This window comes from Passer domesticus, chromosome 3, assembly GCF_036417665.1.
Source record: "Passer domesticus isolate bPasDom1 chromosome 3, bPasDom1.hap1, whole genome shotgun sequence".
Lineage (NCBI taxonomy): Eukaryota > Metazoa > Chordata > Aves > Passeriformes > Passeridae > Passer > Passer domesticus.
The window spans coordinates 33,683,386-33,701,722 of record NC_087476.1 but is presented as its reverse complement, the minus strand read 5'-3'; the positions used below and the strand labels follow the sequence as shown (position 1 = coordinate 33,701,722).

General features: G+C 36.9%; 2 long non-coding RNA genes across 3 annotated transcripts in view; both read right to left on the bottom strand.

The window, feature by feature from the left end:
* Positions 1-5,999: 5,999 nt before the first annotated feature.
* LOC135298002 (uncharacterized) overlaps positions 6,000-18,337 on the bottom strand; it is a 28,381-nt gene continuing 16,043 nt past the window's right edge. Inside the window, exons 3-5 of one of the 2 annotated variants that reach the window (XR_010359960.1) lie at positions 10,198-10,407; positions 8,793-8,882; positions 6,000-6,452 (exon numbers count right to left, since the gene is read on the bottom strand). This is a non-coding gene — a long non-coding RNA (uncharacterized LOC135298002). The remainder of the gene's footprint in view (positions 6,453-8,792; positions 8,883-10,197; positions 10,408-18,337) is intronic. The other variant, XR_010359961.1, reaches the window with a different exon arrangement.
* LOC135298003 (uncharacterized) lies at positions 14,544-17,794 on the bottom strand. The gene is made up of 2 exons (XR_010359962.1): positions 17,685-17,794; positions 14,544-15,890 (listed from the first exon to the last, which is right to left on the bottom strand). It is a non-coding gene; the product is annotated as an uncharacterized LOC135298003 (long non-coding RNA).

The following is an 18,337-nucleotide window of genomic DNA, read 5'->3' as shown; positions in this document are numbered from 1 at the left end:
TCACCCTATCCAGGCTAATGAGAGCCCCATTATCTCACTCTCAAAACTTCTTACACAGCTGAAGAATCGTGTGCCAAATCAGTAGAAAATACTGAATTTTGATAGTAGCATGGCAGTACTAATTGCTAAAATCCTAAAATTCTAGGTTTTCTCTCCAGGATGTTCACTTTTAACCCCTTTTTAAATGGCTATTTTAAATATAAATTTTAAAAGAGACATGAAGGAATTTACCATTTACTCATCTTTTTTTTTTCACCAGTAATAATAAAAAAATGAAGTGCTCTTTACCCACCTGTCTTAATATGGAAACACTTTCCTCTGAATCTGCAGCAGTACTTAACTTCTGGAAGCATATTGCTTTTAAAGTGAAATTGTCCATACAGGTGCAGATGAAAAAACAAGGAAAGAAAAAAAAAGAGGAGTTTTTCTGGTTTCTTTTCCTCTGGGCTGTCACATCTCTCTCATTATTCATTTCATTAGTAATATATTGTACAATATCATGTTCTTGTGGCATTGATTTGAATTAGGTTTAGCATGGACAGGTGCTGTTTAAATGTTCATTGCACGCACAAAACTCTGCCAAAAAACACTGATCCTTATCTGGAGCATCCTTCTGCTTTGCAGCTCACGGCAAACCCTGGAGTAGAAATCATCAATGCAACTAAAATTTATTATAAAATTTGATTATTAGGTTTTCTAAACTAGTGATTAATGGAGATTGTCCTACAAAATTCATCCATTTTCTATGGTGCCAGTCATGGACTTCCATTAAGCTTCTTTTTCTGCCAAATGCTTTTGTCAGGATCCTGTAAATGTCACATTGGCAAAACTATCAGAGTCAGTTTGATAGTCAGCACCTACACAGATAATCCTTTTCCATGTTTTTTTTTTTTTTCACTATTGGATGAATAGACATTTCTAGGAAGGAGATAATCTTGTCATACAGAGGTCTGAAACAGACTGACAGGTCTTGCATCAAAATACCTGCTGAGGTCTATTGCCTACCAAGAGCTTCCTCTAGAATTTTTTTCAGACTGTGATCAGAAGTTCTACTTTTTTGAATGTGAATTTTAAGTTCCAAGACCAGTTCTAGCCTTCTGGGATGCACAGAATTAGAGCTATGATTCTCCCTCTTTGCATCTTGCAAAGTCATTGAAAGATTGCCTACAGGTAAAACTTAATGTGACACCAAAAATCTAAAGAGATTTCTTGAATCTAGTATTTAGTATGTACACTGTGAACTGTATTAATCAGCTGCCTATGAGTTTGATAAGGTCAGCTGAGATGTCCCATTGGGCTAAGCAGAGGCAGCCTCTGAAATTCAGTGACTGAAATCCTGCTGCTATGTCTACAGCACAGTCACTTTTTTTCCAGCACCTGCAGTGAACTACAGCCCTGACTCAGACTGGGACAGCCCTTTAAAAGCACAGGAATCCACTGCCAGTCTTCTGTGTAACTGCGTAAAGCTACAGACATTTACTGTTTGCTCTTGATATTTATGATATTGACTGAAGAGGTGGACAAGCTTATGGAAATGATAAATAAAACAGTGAGGTAGACTTGTCTTCCGTGGAATATTTTCCAGTTTAGTCAAATGGGGCACCCTGCCTCTTCTTGGCATCTGTCACAAATTTATAAGCCAGGGTAAATTGCAACTCTGGTTTAGCACTTCATTGTGATGCATCATTTAAAAGGTATGACAGCTTTGCAGTTTTCCAGTAATACCAGGAAAATGGAGAAAGTTTATACTTAGGCTTTGCAAAGAGGATTTTGGTTTACCATTTGTTCTCCAAACCAAAACAGAAAAAAAAGACAAGAAATTTTGAGTGGCACCCATGTAGGAAACTGTTTAGTTTCTACAGATGATTTTCAGGTGGCATGTCCTAGAGCAATATGAAGAGCAGAGGGGAAGAAGTGAAGAAAAATAAGCTATTTACTATTGTGTAAGACCAAAATCACTGAAAAAACCCTTAAAACATAAGAAAAAATCTAGCACTCCTACACGGAGACCCAAGAGAGCTCAGCAGAGCCTCTTGCAGCAACGATGCTCATTCTCACTCTGGAGATCATCAGCATCCATGTGAGAGGCAGGTAATAGTAACAGCTGAGTTATCAAATGAAGAAGCAGAGAAGAAGCTTAGTGAAGAAGCAGAGAAGCAAAGCAGAAATCCTTCCCTTCACCCATTAGAGGACCTAAAGTACTCTTTGGAAGGTGTTGGATTCAACGTGCTCAGTCACCAGTACACTTCTACCACACACAAACATCCATCCCACAGACAGGTGCGTCCTCAGAGAGCGACACAGCTGGAGGCTCATCTCACAGGGAGAAACACAAACCCACAGACCCTGGGTAAGGAGCACCTCAAGGCTCATTAGGGCAAAAGAAGTAGATCTGAAACCTGTCTGAGACTTGCACAAAATGTCCCAGTGGACTCTATTTGGCACCCGGGATAAGGTTTGCCACTGTGGTCATCACTTTCTCGTGCATATTCTCACTGGTAGGTCCAAGGCTTATAGAGAACCCTGAGTTCCCTTGTTTCAAAAAATGTTGTACAAATGAAACATTACATTGCCTACAGAGACACAGATTTAATAATAACATAAAAATCCAGTTTTAATAGATATATAAACTTCAATTAAATGTTTAATAGTTTTCATTAGACTAATAAATAATTCAAGAGAGAGTTCATAGTTTCACTTACTTAATGAACAAAGTGTACTTTCATTGTGACACATAGCCTACTTCATCATACCAGGCAAATGGGACCAAGCATTCCAACTTTCCTTCAAAGAATGACATTTTTATGTAGAAGAACATAGATAATAAATTAAGGTCCTTTGACTCCCATTTCACTGATGCATTTAATTTGAATTTCTCCTCTTCTTATTTTGGGTCCCACAGAAGCCCTTCCCTCTCTGTTTACTCAGCTTTGCTGCCTGCCATGATGGGGATGTCTCTACTAAACAAATATTAGGCTTGATGCCCAACTTTCTGCAACCATGCTGTTCTCCATTAACAGCCATTAACTCCATCGATGGCATGCCCTGGCTTAGATTGTTTGCCATGTCAAAGCTTCCTCCTTATTCATCTCCTGGTTCCACCATAAAGACTATGAGAAACTACTCTATTTTCACTTATGAGAAAGTAATTTAAGGTCAGAATTTATCACTATAATTTTTTTATGTTTGAAAAACCCACCAAATAGGATGAATGGCCTAGAGAGATTAATATATTCATTTTAAAAATATACAATTTGCAGCTGTTCATTGAGCAAGCACACTTCTAAGGTATGTGAATATTTAACTCAAGTTTGAAAACCTCTCTAGACCCATACAACCATTTGGATACTGCACTAGGATGCCAGGAGATGCTGCCTATCCTTCTGCAATACCATTTTCAGTCGCCTTCTCTTTGACCTAAGGAAAACAGTTGCCATTAATTCATTTGACAGCTGACAAACAAAGTCTGAATTGGTTTAGTTAATTGAAACATGCATAATCCATTAACAAAGTCTACTTGTTTCTGGGATATCACTCTCATTCAGTTCCCTAAGTGTCTTCCAGCTGATTTCAGTAAATAATGGATTCTGGTTGCAAACTGGAACTGCACACATTTTGATTATTAAACAACAAAGCACATGGTATATCCATAATATTTTTATGTGATAAAACTGCTAGGTAGAGCATAAGATAAGTAGTGAACTAACATCCTGCAATTGGGGTCCTTTAATTCAATAAACTTTAATGTGAATTTTTTTAATTTAATAATGTAAGTGATTATATGTGTCTTGTTTTCAAGAAATTGACCGTCTATAGAGCCAATTAATCTTAGCAGTATTTTCAAGGCAGAAGATTTCTCAGATTAATCTGAGTTAATAACCACTGACATATAGTTTCCTCTCTTGTTGGGAATAAGTGTTTAAATAAGGCACATTGTGAGAATAACAGGTGTCTGTTCAATTTCTCAGCGACCAGCTTAGAATTTTTTTTTAATTATTGAGTGGGTCAAACTTTCATGCTAAACTGGTTATGACAGTTATCTCACAAAAATGAAGTGTCAATGAGATTCACTGTTCTCCATTCAGAAAATCATCACACTTTGTCTTTTCCCAGTGGCTCACTGTGCCAAATTTACTATGGTTAACTGACAGCAGATCTTTTCAGGTTCCAGACTCCACTTTACAACTCATTCATTGTATTTGGGATGCTCATTTTTATCCCAAAGAATTGTGCATTCACTTTCTATTCTTAATTAATTCTATCTCTCTCCTTTTTTTCTTTTTTTTAATATCTTGCAACTTACTAAATATAAGGTATTAAAACAAGAGAATTAAGACAAAATTAACATTATCTTTGTGGATGGTGAAAAGAGAAATGTGATTTCCTATGTGACTTCCTGGATATGCACAATTTCTATAGAACTCAGATAGGACAGATAAAGAAAAATGGTATTTATTTGCAGTGACATGGGAAAGATTCTGGGATATATTTGTGTAAACTTCTGTGGTTAGATTTATCCCATAGGCAGTGGGAAATTAGATTCAAAGTTGTCATAGTTTATGAAAGAGTAGCAGTCAGTTTTTTAAGGAGACAGAAAACATTACTATTGATAACAATAGTATATCTATGGTGTCCCTTTGAGTGACATGCATGTCTCCTGCTTTAGCTATCAGAAACTAATTTAAGAAAGGCTAGGCTTCTGCCCAAATTTCTAGAGGCACTCCAAACAGCAATTCATGCCATACAAATATACAGGGGAACAAGTATCAATTGGCTGTGTTAATTTTTTTCTGTACTATTGAGGGAACTTGGACAATTAAGTTTGTCCATGTCCATGTTTGTCCATGTCCATGTTTATCTCACCTAACATCAACTATGTTACATTTGTGCATCTGTCCTGCTATAATCATCTACCTCCATTTATAGTCACAGCAGAAAGATAAAATGCATTCAGCAGATTACTCATCTCATCCTAAATTAAGCGCCTGAAACAGATGAGACAAATCCACCTCTGGAATTGCCTATTTCTCTCAGTTGTGAAGAGAGGAAACACAGAAGACCCCTCTCAACTCAGAGACCTAACTTTTAAATGGCAGAAGTTACATAAATGTAACCCTGCTCCCAGGAACAAACAGTACATTTATACAACAAGGTAATGACCCTAGACAATGAAACAGAAGAACTTGAACATCAGGTACAGAATATGAAAGGGGATGGGATAGGAATGACAGAAGCTGGGAAATAGCAGCCACTGTTGCAGCACAGCGCTTGGGCATACAGGGCCTGCATGAAACACAGGTCATGAAGCAGCAATAGATGTTGGTGATTCACTACGACTAGGATTATGAGAGATAGCACGAGAAAAACAGGAATTGCTTTGCTCAAAATCTCGTATGAATCTTAAAGAAATTATGCAAGGTCTTATTACTAGACAACCCCATGGATGGAAGTAACCATCCACTTACCTGCACAGGAAACTTTGATGCTACTACAGAATTGTCTAATGAGTACTTTAAAAACCATGAGGTTATGGGAAACATTATCTTTCCAGATACGAGACAGGAAACAAATGTTCATCCTGATAGAGGTCCAGTTACTGTGACAGCCAGTAAGTTTCTAGGCCAAATCATAGAGAGCAATATTCATGCAACTTACTCTGGCACTTCAACAAACTCCCCTTCTATTGCAGCATCTCCGTTCAAGAGTGAAATGCGCAATTAAGCACACTTCTACCCACAGCTTCCAAAAACTTACTGCCCTTCCAAGTCAGTGAAAGAAACCAGTTGTGAAGTCAGACAATTTGTTGTCAAAGCCAAAAACTCACTGTGGTCTTACTCAGATTTTGCATCTGCACTGCTTCCAGGTCCGAGTCTAGCTGATTTGTTATTAACAAATTAGGGTCTACCACTTACTTTCCCTTTATCCAAAAATAAAAAATTAAAATCTGTGGATTTTGCAACAAGGATGAAAATGAGATAAATCATCATTTGGGCAGGTAATCAAGATTCTGGATACAGGTCTTTGTTCCTAATTTCTACATTCAAACCTGGCCTAGGCCAACAGTGACTGGAACTCACTCCTACTGGCACCTCTTTGGCAATCCCTAAGGAAAGATAAGGTGGTCTCAATCAGGTTCTTCATGGACTATTGTCCCTGTACAGAGAAACCATAACTACAGCAAAAATTACCTGAGGTCATTTTGGATAGTTCTTGGTGGCAAACAGGAGGCTGAATAGGTGCTGACATGGAAATCTACCTGTCTTTGTTAGGACAGTCCTTCCATACTTCCTCCATGCACATGGATAAGGTAGATCAAACTACTAGTTCTCATTAGGGACGTCATCATCATCATCACCATCAAATTTTAGACATGCAGTGGTGGGGTAATAAAAAGGTTCATTGCTGGTACTCTTTCCTAAGTAAGCTGAAGTCTGCTTCTAACTAAAGGTGACCTGTGACAGGCAATAAAACAAATAAAAATTTAAGCAAACAGCAACAACAAAGAAAACAACACAACTCTAGAAGTCATTTTTATTGTATATGCAAACAGATATATACATACATATATATATATATATATAAAACACTGCTGTAGGCAGTCAGGCCACTGCCTAGAGGTGCCAGTATTAAATCTGGTTGTTGGTTTTTGCCACTGTGTGTCTGAAAAACTTTTCTATTTTTATTTTGCCTAGTGCAACAGATCTTCTATTACAGCTACACCAAAAATTTCTTTGGTATAATTCCTGGGTTTGTAGCTTTGAAAGGAAAGCTGCCATTCCTTTAATGGGAAATCTCCACAGGAGAAAAAGAAACAAATCAGTGGGATTGTTCCTCTTTGGCTGAATTAAGCATTCCAAGAGCATCTGAAAATTCATCCTTATCTAAAGATCTAGAGCAGAACCTATAAAAAAATATGCTTCAGTCAAAATATCATTTCTTCACAAGAACACTAAATGTAAGGTCTATGAAATAAAATAGATCTGTCTGAAACTGTTTGAATTTGGACCTGATGTGCTCATAGAAGAGTTGTAAACTAATTACTTTAAGCATTGAAAAATAGATTGAGATATAGATTAGAAACTTCAGTAGTCGAAAGTAAAAAAAAAAAAAATTTCCATTTCCCCATCTCTTAGTAAACATAGATAAATTTTGCACAGTCATCCAAACTCTCTCTGGTTTACAGTTTGGTCTGTGATTGTGGTAATTGTTCTGAGAAATTGGGATGTACACTTAGATTATAGGAACAAGACCCAAAATGGAGTATGGCACACTTAATCTACTAATTTAGGCATCACCACCTGAAACTGAAGCCCAAGGCTCCCTTTACAGCTGATTCTGTCTCTGCTTTAGGATTACCTGAACCACCTTCAATATTATTTATTTGATTCACTTATTTTGAAAGTATACAGGGGCTTCAGCATACTGGGAGAAGAGTTTGGCCACTACAAAAGGCAAATTCCATTAATTTACAGGGAAAATAATTGTAGTCACTAAAAAGGTGAATGAAAAATTTTATGTGACCAATCATCATTCATTTCTCTGCCCCCTTTTTTTCCCTCAAAGGTTATTCACAAATTTCTTTTATTCATTTATTTAGCACTTTCTCTTTGAACATTAATTTGTGCATTCCTTAATACCAACCATGACAAATTTAGGCAGGATTAAAGATAATACTGATGTTCTTTCTTTATTAAATCGTGTGGCCCTGACTGTCTCCAAACAAAGCCAAATAAAAGTTAGCTATTCTAGAGGAGGTGGCCAAGCACTGACTAACTCACATAATGAAGAGATGTTATTTTTCCTCTTGTTGTTATCATGTTTCCTCCAAATGTAATTAAAAATGGATATAAGCATGTAATCCAATATGACTTAGTAGACTACTTTCTCAAACAGAGCAGCTGAGAGTTTGAGGAAAGAGCATTCATATTAATTAATAAAACAAATGCTTTTAGCTTTACATAAGATGTTTTCATTTCATTAAAAATGGCCTGCCTGCTGAGTAGTCAAGAAATGCTGTATTTTCCCTCCACCAGAAAAGATTTGGTACTAATTGCTCAAAAGTGTATTGCTGGGAGTAAAATTCATCACATTTGAACAAGAAGTATACACCATTTAACATCCAAAAAGCATAAGATGGTATTAGTTTCTAACATAAAACAGATATATATAAGTGTATACTATACTTATTCTTACTGATATTATGAAAAAAAAAAATTCTCCATTGCAACAGAACATGAAATTTATAGGCTGGTAACTTGTAAAACACAGTGGTAATGTTTTCATTGAAGAAATTATTTAATTTAACCTAAAGTGGATAGGTAGAAATCATATATAGAATTTTTTCTTTTCCCCAAGGAGTCTGTGCTACTAGCATGTTTAAATAGATCAGTTTCATCTTAGTACAGGGAAATTCAAGCAACATGGGGAGAACTGGGACAAAACAGACATACAATAGAGAGATCCATTAACTGAGCTTCACAGGTTAGTTATTTATATGATATTTTCTGAGAATCACATAGTTCCCACATAAATACTAGTCCTTTCCTACTTTGCAAACACTCAGAAACACTCAAAGCCATAGGCCACAGGCCACATGCAGGCTGTGACTAGACAACCTGAAGAAAGAAGAGAAAAACACATTTGGTAAATTCAGATGTTTGTTGGTATTAAAAGTTATATTAAAAGTGATTATCAATCAGTCTGCTGACAAAGAATAGTGATTTTTAGGTATCATTATAAAAGGAGTATGTAAGGAAACATTTAAATGAGAAAAAAATAATAAATACACACACTTTTTATTGAGAGCTCCTCCCAAACATAGCAAACAGGTGGTTTGCACATGACTGGTCTCCAGGTGCCCACCAAAGCTGCTCCCTCCTCATCTGTGCAGGGAAGAGAGAAATACAATGAACAGCTTGTGGGCCAAGATAAGGGCAGGGAGCGATCACTCAGTGGTTACAGCCTCATCAAACACAGACTGAACATGGACAATTAGTTACATTTTTAGTTTGAATTGATTGGTAATGAGAAAAATTAAAATTAAATCTTAAAACATCTTCGCCCTGCTTCTTCGTTCTTGACAGATTCAACTTCACTCCTGATTTTCAATACCACCTGCACTCCAGTGGCTCCTGACCAGTTAGTAAAACAAGGCAATCCTAAATTCGCAGCTTAATCAAATTCTCACAAAGCAAAAAAACATTCTTTAGCCTTACAACATGAGAATATGTTACCTGAGAGCCTGGGGTGTTCCAAGGAGTTTCTTGTCTCATGGGGTTTTTTTTCTTTTATGGAAATGACTCCAAATTAATTCCATCTAATCTTCTTATTTATTAATTATTCTGCCTAGTGCAATATTTCTCTACTTCCTTTAATCTGTTATTCTTATATTAGTTCTAAGAGATTCTCAGACAATGGGCTAAACTCAGATTTTTATTAGTCTTTGAGCATAAATGTTTTACTTCACATGGCAGGATTAAAAAGAAGTGGTTCTCTCCTTCATAATCCTTGTCCTTAAAATGCTCAGTGAACTGAACTTGCAAGTTTATTAACACACATAAATTGGGTCCTTCTAAGCTAACATCAAAGCAAAAGTGGAAGATCTGGAAGTGGTGCTGCTTATGTTCATAGCTGTGTAGAAGCCCAGTCTCTAAAGTTCTTCTGGGTCACATAATTCAGGGTGGCTCCTGAGGTACACCTAAATCACACAGCTGTAAATTACTCTACATCCCATATGAGATACTGACACCAGTACAAGAGCTGAGTGGACCCTCTTTCTTCAATGCATTCTGGTTCCTACCTGAAATAAAACTAGACACGAACAGTGAAGTAGATCTGTAACTCAAATGGAACCTTGCCTATGTGTCCTGAAGACGAAGAGTGCTGGGTTCTTTTTTGTTTTATAAAAAATATTCAGAAATATCAAGACTTAGTTTTACCTGGTCACATTCTGAAGTGCTGTGCAGCAAATATTTTTCCTTTACTCATTTGTTGTTAGGATAAGCATTTAGGATCTTTCTCAGACAGAAAAAAAAAAACAAAAAACACCAAAACAAAAAAAAAAAAAAAAAAAAAAAGAGAGCTTTGAAAGAAAAGCCAAACAGACTACCAGTATAGCTGAGGGATGATTAAATATTTTATGAAATATCCTGTCTTATTTTCTGTCCATAAAAGCCTGTAAGAACAGCACATCCTTACCCATGATATCCTGGCAACTACAGTCTCTGACGTTTCCTCATTAACAATCAGTAGTCTTCTACAAAGCTGTTATTTACAAGGAATATTTCCAGTAGGACTTGAAGGAAGCCACAAGAGCTGACAGTCCTCCATGCCTTCATGTTATTTGATAGAGCTGGCTGGGCAAACTCAACACTGTTGTAGTGTCCAGTGTAAATAGTTCCCCAGCTGCTGTGGAAATTCAAGAATTAAAAACTATAGAACAAACTGGCTTGGAAGAAAACACAACAAATAAAATAATTAAGATTTTTCCACGTAAAAATCTGAAGCATGAGATATTTTTGGGAAATTGTGACCAGATCTGTTTCTCAGTCAGCCTTTGTTTGTCTCAAAGCCACTATTGTCTCAAAGACCAAGGAAGAAGTTCCACTGACTGACACCAGTACATTCTGCTGCTATTGAAGGGACCTGTATTGCCACAAGTAAAGCACCCATAAAATTCAGGTGCTTACATACATTTTAAAAATACACATTCTGGTCTTTATATCATACTCCCAACACCAGCAGCTGAAGCAATTTTGCTTAAGATGTCTCTTTCTTAATTTTTTTTTTCCCTTAAGCAAATCTGCAGTTCACATGTTTGTTTTGGGAAATGGACCTTGTCAGTGTAGGGCAGAGAAGTACAGCAGCAGCAGGTATTAGCACACCATTGCAACAGCAATATCTCTCTGCAAGGAAACTTCTGCTAGAGCTTCTCACAAAGGGAAGAGCAGCCCATGTGAACAAGACATCACACAGGAACAGCAGCTGTATCCTAAGTTTGGAAGGAAGGGGAGTTAGGTTTGCTTTCAGTCAGCCCTCAAGGAACTAAGCACATTGGGCAGACTTGAGTCCTGTTACAAACTGATGCCTCCTGCAGCCAAGTTTCCTCATGCCTCATTTAGATTTCTCCCCACAAACCAGGAAAGTATAGCTCTGGAAAGTGTGCCAGGCAATCAGACCACTATATGGTATGGAAAGAGCACCACTTTTGCTTACAGCATGCTTTTCAGTAATAGAAACAGCAACAGGATAAATCTGAGTCTGTTATTATGTCTCTATTTAAAGAGAAAGCTAAGGTAACCAGGATAATGGGCTGAGAAAAGAGAAATGGAAGTAAAGTAATTCTGTTGTGAAAATCACAATAAAGGAGTATCTCATGAAAGGCGGGTGTAGCTGGGATTGTATCTCTACTTTAACTTAACAGTGATTTCCTGCAAAACTCTCTCTTGCTGATAAAGGAGGAAATACCTGTGGAAATATGAAATATATATTTCATTATCAACCAAGTCTGTACTAAATTAAAAGTGATCTATCTCAAGCAGTGAAAACTAAGTAAATCAGACTTCGTGCAGATCATAATTTAGTAACAGAAGTTAAAAATGTTTTGAAAGATAGATAATAACAGCCCCCGCAAAAATATGGGCAAAACTTAAAATATTTTCTAACGATATCTGAACAGAAAAGTCCCAGTTTTAGGGTCCACTAAAGCCTAGCTCATTAAAAGACAAAAGTCAACCTTTATGCTAATTTCTTTTGGAGTATTTATTGCCCCAGGGAGGTTTGCAGGCCCAGGAAAAGTGAAAGCCCATGCAGAGAACCCCTGCTGTTTACCCTTGTTTACTGGTGGGCAGACAGGCAGAGGCCCAGCTTTACCCCTGCCCTGCTGAGGAGCTACAGCTTCTCTGATAACCCCAGGTGGACACAAGTATTCCTGTATTCTTCCTTCCTAATTGCCAGTGGCCAAATCCTGCTGAGGTTTGGAGGAGCTGGGAAAAGAGGACTTAGGGGGACCTTATTTGTGATCCCGGCTTCTGTCCTCACCCCCTCTAACAGAGGCATGGGCTGGCCAATAGATTTGGGCTTGAGCTGCTCCTCTCATTTCTCTTTCTAAATGTCTTCCTTTTCCTAAATGTCACCATTTCTCACTAGAGTAAATAGCAAAGTCTAAATTAATGCCTCATTGAGAAAGGCAGTGTTGTTTTTCAATTAGGGAAATATTCTGGCCCCATCACTACATCACTAGTAGTTTTACCATCTAGGTTTATTCTTCTAAAAGTGTTCAGTGGAGTACCTGTTTGTCCATTTCTTTTCCATTTTTAACAAAAAAAAGCTTGTCTGGAAAGGCAGTATCCTCTAACAAAAAAAAAAAAAAAAAAAAAAAAAAAAAAAAAAAAAACCACACCTCCATCTGGTTTGCTAGAGGTTATTCTTCCTTATCTCACTCATGCCTGTGAGTTTCCTCATTTGCAAATCCCAGTAGCACTACAACTTCTCGGTTTAGGCAGTCCTGTGATTCTTACATTTTTAAAAACAGCCATTTCCAGTGGAGGGAGGAGCACTCCTCAAAGATTTTTCCCCGCAAGACTACTTTGGGAGTTTGAAGTAGCCTCTTTAATAGCCAACATAACATATCTTCCTCTGTCCCCTAACCTCCACAAAATAAGGGAGAGGTTGAGGAAATAAAGGAAAAAGTTATGGACATAGTTGGCTTCATTTGAACATTATGACACTGGAAATTAATAAATATGGAGGAGAGAAGTTTATTTAGTCCATTTCAGCTTTCTAAAACATATTACCCTATTTGATTTTATTCTGATAGGGTTCTTTTCAAACCAGTTTGGATTCACAAGGAGAAAACATGATACCCTTGAAGAAAGGTTTTGTGGGTTTTGTATCAGTTTAGATGAGTGTTGTTGACTGGGCTTTGGAAAAAGACAATTTGTTTCCAGTCTGGAGAAGTTTCAGCTCTCCAAATGCAAGTGGTCTGGGATAGCTCTCTTGATTTACAACACACAGGAAAAAACAATGAAATGTAATGTCAGAAGCGAGCGAAATAAAAGCACGGCAAGGGGGATCATAGTGATGTCAGAATTCTTCCCCTGCTTCCCAGTTTCTTAACTTGTAAACTAAATTTAGTCCTGGACTGAATAAAGGTAACACCCACTACAGTCAGCAGGACATCTGCCATTTATACCAGGACTCTGCTGACAGTTTATGCTTCTTGTCATTTGCATTCGTCACCTGCAGTAGATTAAAAGGAAAGGAAATGAAAGGAAAAGTGTAGGGGGAAGAGGGTAAAATGACAAGTATAATACAAAGCTATAAAATTTGAGTAGACAAAAACATACAATTTTGTAGAGAACAGGAGAACTTGGGAAAACACTGAAATAGGCTAGTAATATTAATTATTTAAAAATGCATGTTCTCAAAGCAACTTCTGGCAGGGTTCCATGAACTCTGCTTACCTGTGTGACTTTTTACTTGCTACTACTAAATCATCTTTCCATTTACTAAACCCCACTCAGTTTATACTGGAGTCCTACAGTGCTCAAGAATTTCCTGAGTAGCATGATCAGATCTTATTTCTTCATTACACAAGCCTACACTCCACTTGGCTGTAGTTCTTCATCACAGATTGGTCAAATTAAAAGAGAGGAAAGCATGCTGAAAAAAATAATTAGAATTTTAATTGCAAATTTATCCCTTACCAGAGGAACAGAGGAGTTCTGTTATTTTCATTTTATTTCCACTACCAACAAATATGTAATTTGTTTATTATTTTGAGGAAAAATTCTGCATATCAAATTTGGGGTTTGGATGTGATTTTCTATTCTTGCCAGAAAATTGGAGGAGGGAATTCCTTAACCTTCAGCGTTTTTTGCCACAGGAATTCTCATTTCCTTATAGTTTTGAAGTCCAATATAAAATCCCATTTAAAAAGTACACCATCAATACTAAAAACTTGAGGAAATCTAAGACTTCTAAAATTTTAGCGGTATAGTGCATATTTATAGCCAGGCTAGAGCTTCACTTCTCAGGAAGGAATACTGATAAACAAAATGTGTTATCACCTCAGGAAAAAATTCTCAAACAACAGAAAACCAGTTTGGACTGGAAAAGAAAGATTTCCTTCTTTGCTTTCTCATGGGAAAAAGCTGTACCACAAACTACTACTTGACTCTGAATTCCTGAAAGCAATGAGCAGAACTTGTCCCTCCAACGCCCAATACAGGCTTGCAGTTGTTGATTTCATAATTATGAATTGCAAGAAGAAAAAAACAAAGTATGGAGAAAGCAAGGACAGCTTTTGTGCCACTGTGAACTCATAGAGAGCACAGGGGCCACCCAAATATCTTTAATCCACTCCCATACTTCCAGCCAGGGTCTGTCATGAGGCCAGGGCTGTCTGTGACCACTTACAGTTCCCCTACACAGTTCATCTGTAATACTTCTCCAGTTAGCATATTCCTGCCATACAAGGAAAAAGACCTAAACAAACCAACAAAAAAACACCCCACCAAAGCCAAAACTAAACAAAAAACAAGTTTACAAAGACTAAGTTTATTGGATTTTTTATAGTATGCCAAGACCTGCATGTAATTTTCATAAGGGAAAAACAAATACAAAAGGCAGAAAATTTAGGGGTTTTTTTATACCTGAAAATAAGTCCAAGGAAGCTTCTTTCCTTTGTTTAATAGGCACATGCTATTTACGTCTGTGATGGCATATTGACACTGTGGCAAATTTAGATCAATGTTGGTTTCATATGAACTGGAGATTTTGATGCTCCACCTCTGCTAGTTTTGATTGCTTCACTTCACAACTGCCTTGAAAATATGGCATGCAAATTGAAAAATAAGTAAAGAAAATCTGCTAATGGGTGATCCCAAAGGCAAAAGCCAAAATTTCTTTGTTCTTGCTCATTTATGGATTTATCTTTTAAGTTCTATTGTTTTACCAACTAGAAGATACTGTGTTGCTTTGAGTTTCAGTAAAAGTAAGTACAAGTGCATAATACATAGTTCATCTTATGATGCATTATTTTTGGACTACTCCCAGAGAGGAGGGAGAAGAGTTAGTACAGTAGCAAAGTTATTTTTTCTTTCTGAATAAAAATATCATTCCACTGCCACCAGGCTTATAAAAAATATTTTGCAAAAGAAAAGCTTTGCCAAAATAACATACAAGTGAAAGTTTTACAATGATGACATTGAATAAACTCCTAAACCTAAGCAGAGCACAAAAATCTCCCACAGTCAATCATATTTCAGTAGAAATGCATTTTGGTCCACTCAGGACCAAATGTACTCAAGACAACTTCATTCACTAAGAGGTTAAGTGATAAACTTAAGGTCCCAGGCATGTGTTACTTTATTTTTTTAAAAAGCCACCATGCTCAGCCAAGCTCCATGCTCTCCACCCAGGGTGGATCTCCCTGGGTGCATTTGAGAGCATGCCATATAATACAGGATAATGCTATATTATTACAGTGCTTACTATATACAGCCAGACAAATCAAATTACAAATGTATCTATCCATACCACATTTTCTAGTAAACCATGCAACCAATTCCTTATATGTCTGAAATTTGAAGGAAAACAGCGTGAGAAGGTGGTACACAACAGACAGACACTTTGTACTGCATATTGAGCCAAATTTTTAAGGAGCTCAGATCTTTTAAAGCCTGATTTTTTTTTTCCACTTTTCCGAACCATTTCAGGTATGTCTGGTTGCCAGATGGGTAGTAGATATGAAACACAGGCATCCATCTGGGGGAGGTTTTCTCATAGTTTTGTCAAAAAAATCCGAATAATAAAACATCCAGATTCAAGTGTGTGCAATTGACTGTTCCTTCCAGACTTTTTCTGGAGTCTCTCAGAGATTACTAGAGCTGAAAAGAGAAAAATTAGTCTTGAGCATCATTGCACAAGATATTAGACATGCACAAGATATTAGACATACACAAGAAAGAAATTTGACTGGAGCATGCTGGGAAGTAAAATTATAAAGAAGAATGAGCCAGAACAGCATTCTGGCGGTTTTATATTTTTTATAAAATATATGCAATCTTAGGGAATGCATATTTCAAGTATATTTTCCATTCCTGGCCAAATATCTTTCCCAGTAATGAACAACAGCTAGACTTCTGGACAGGTAATAATCAAGGCTTATATTCATAACAACTTTTAAACTTCCACAATCAGAATCTCACAGTCCCAGTCTGGGGCTTTTCACAGCACTTCACCAGCCTCTGCTGTTTCCATATGGGTCTTGATTCCCTCTCAGAAGGTACTTATTTGCAGGGCTCCAATACCTAACAAGTGTCCCATATTCCCAGTGAAACACTGTAAAGACCAGAAACATTCCTTCATTGGTTCTTCTTCTTAGATAGATTTACCACAATAAGTAGTGTTTGTCTCATTATTATTTGGGTTCTAACTGTGCTTACTCTGTAATTTTCAGAATGGATGAATTGTTGTGGGCTCTTTTCTACTTTATTTTTTTTAATATATCCTGAAGTCAGTCTGTGTGAATTATCCTCTAGTTTTGTCAAATTTCTAACTGGTTTACTGTCTTTTCTTTTCTCCAGCTTTATATGTTATAAGATAACCTCAAATGGATCAAAGGCTGGCCTTTCTGATGGAAACTTTAGATTGAAGTCATGTTACCCTTTCTGTGTCTTAGTACCTTCAGCTTCAAAGTGTTCTGTCAAGTTAATGAAGCAGTTTTCTCTTTCTGAAAATAAAGTACCTAGTCCATCTTCAAACACTGCTTTTACAAATGTTTCTCCATTTGAGGTCCTTAAAACCCTTCCTACACTCTTTGTGTATATCAACTAGCCTCTATCACATAGAGGCTCCTACAATTATATGCTCCTACAATTTTGAAGGTTGTCTAGTTCTTATGACCAGTACTCAGGAATGTTCCCTAAACTTACTGAACTTTTGAAAATATCTGTGAAAACATTTGCTCTTTCTGTTTCCACTTCCCTAAGATCTCAGCAATATTTCCTTTGACAGAACACCTCATCAAATTTACAGACTTAAAACATTCATAAGGACTTTTTCTGCTGTTCTCCCCACAGTTTTGAATCCCTCATCCCAGGGGAAAAAAAGAAAAAAAAAAAAAGAAAAGAAAAAAAGAAGAAAAAAAAACCAAAAAAAAACCCAAAACACCCTCATAGAATTATGCGAACAATCATTCTTCCCTGCAAAATCAGATTATTCTTGCCATGAATTTCTTCTTCTTGCCTTCCAATCTCCATTTCTCTATTTTCAACCTTGAAAGTGATGGTGCTCTTTACCAACTGTATATTTTATTTATTTTTTTTTAGTTATTTAGAAATAAAGAGTAAGATATCCAAGTCCAGCTTGCATGTGGTTTTTTACACCTTTTTTGTTTTGTTTCAGCTTTCTTAATAATCTCCTCATTCACATATACAAAGACCTTTCCACTTTTAATTCACCTCATCATTTGTGTTTGATCCATAAAATAATGGAATGTTGTTTTTCTGTTTTCATTTTCTATTAAAAAGCATTCAACAGAAAATAGCATTTAGTGATGCCTGTGAAAGCAAAAGGGTCCTGATTTTTCAATCAAGTCCACAAATGCTGTCACTGTCACGGACTAGAAGAAACAACGCAATTATCACCTAATCTCACCTCCTAACAAAGAACTAACTCACCTATTTCTGAAAATGTTTCCTCCTTCCACTATATCATACCTTATTAAAAAAGAAAGAGGAAGATATTTCTCCATCTAGAAAGAGACAGATAACTTGATTTAAAAGCAGTGAATACACCATGTTTCAGGGCACAATTTTTTTCAGAACATGTTCACCTTGACTTCCAAATTTACCTTCAGTCTGTAGTATGTGGATCATGTTAAGCTGTATTCCAAGGAAATCAATATTCTGTTATTATCAGAAAATACTGCCTTGTGTAGCTCTTTGTAAATTATGATCATATTATTCCATAAGGTATGTTAGAAGAAACAGGCAGCTTCTTAGGAGCTTTAATATATAGGCGTATCCACTGAATCCTGTCAACTGCCTCTGTATCTCTTGAGAAGGGTGGACACCAGAACAAAGTAGGACATTTATATATGCCAAAGCTCCATTTTGGCTCTGTTCCTGTTTCACAGTGGAGCTCTGGTCCCTCAGAGCTTGGAACTCAACAGATGTTTGTTCATTGCTGTGCAATGAGCTGCAGAGAACCCCAAACTGCTGTTCTGAGGGAATCTAGAATGATGGGAAGAGCTTCATTTTGTCCAGACTGAAGAGCCTACAAACATCACAGCTACAGAGTGCTAAAGTTTGCTTCTTCTAGTCAGGACAGT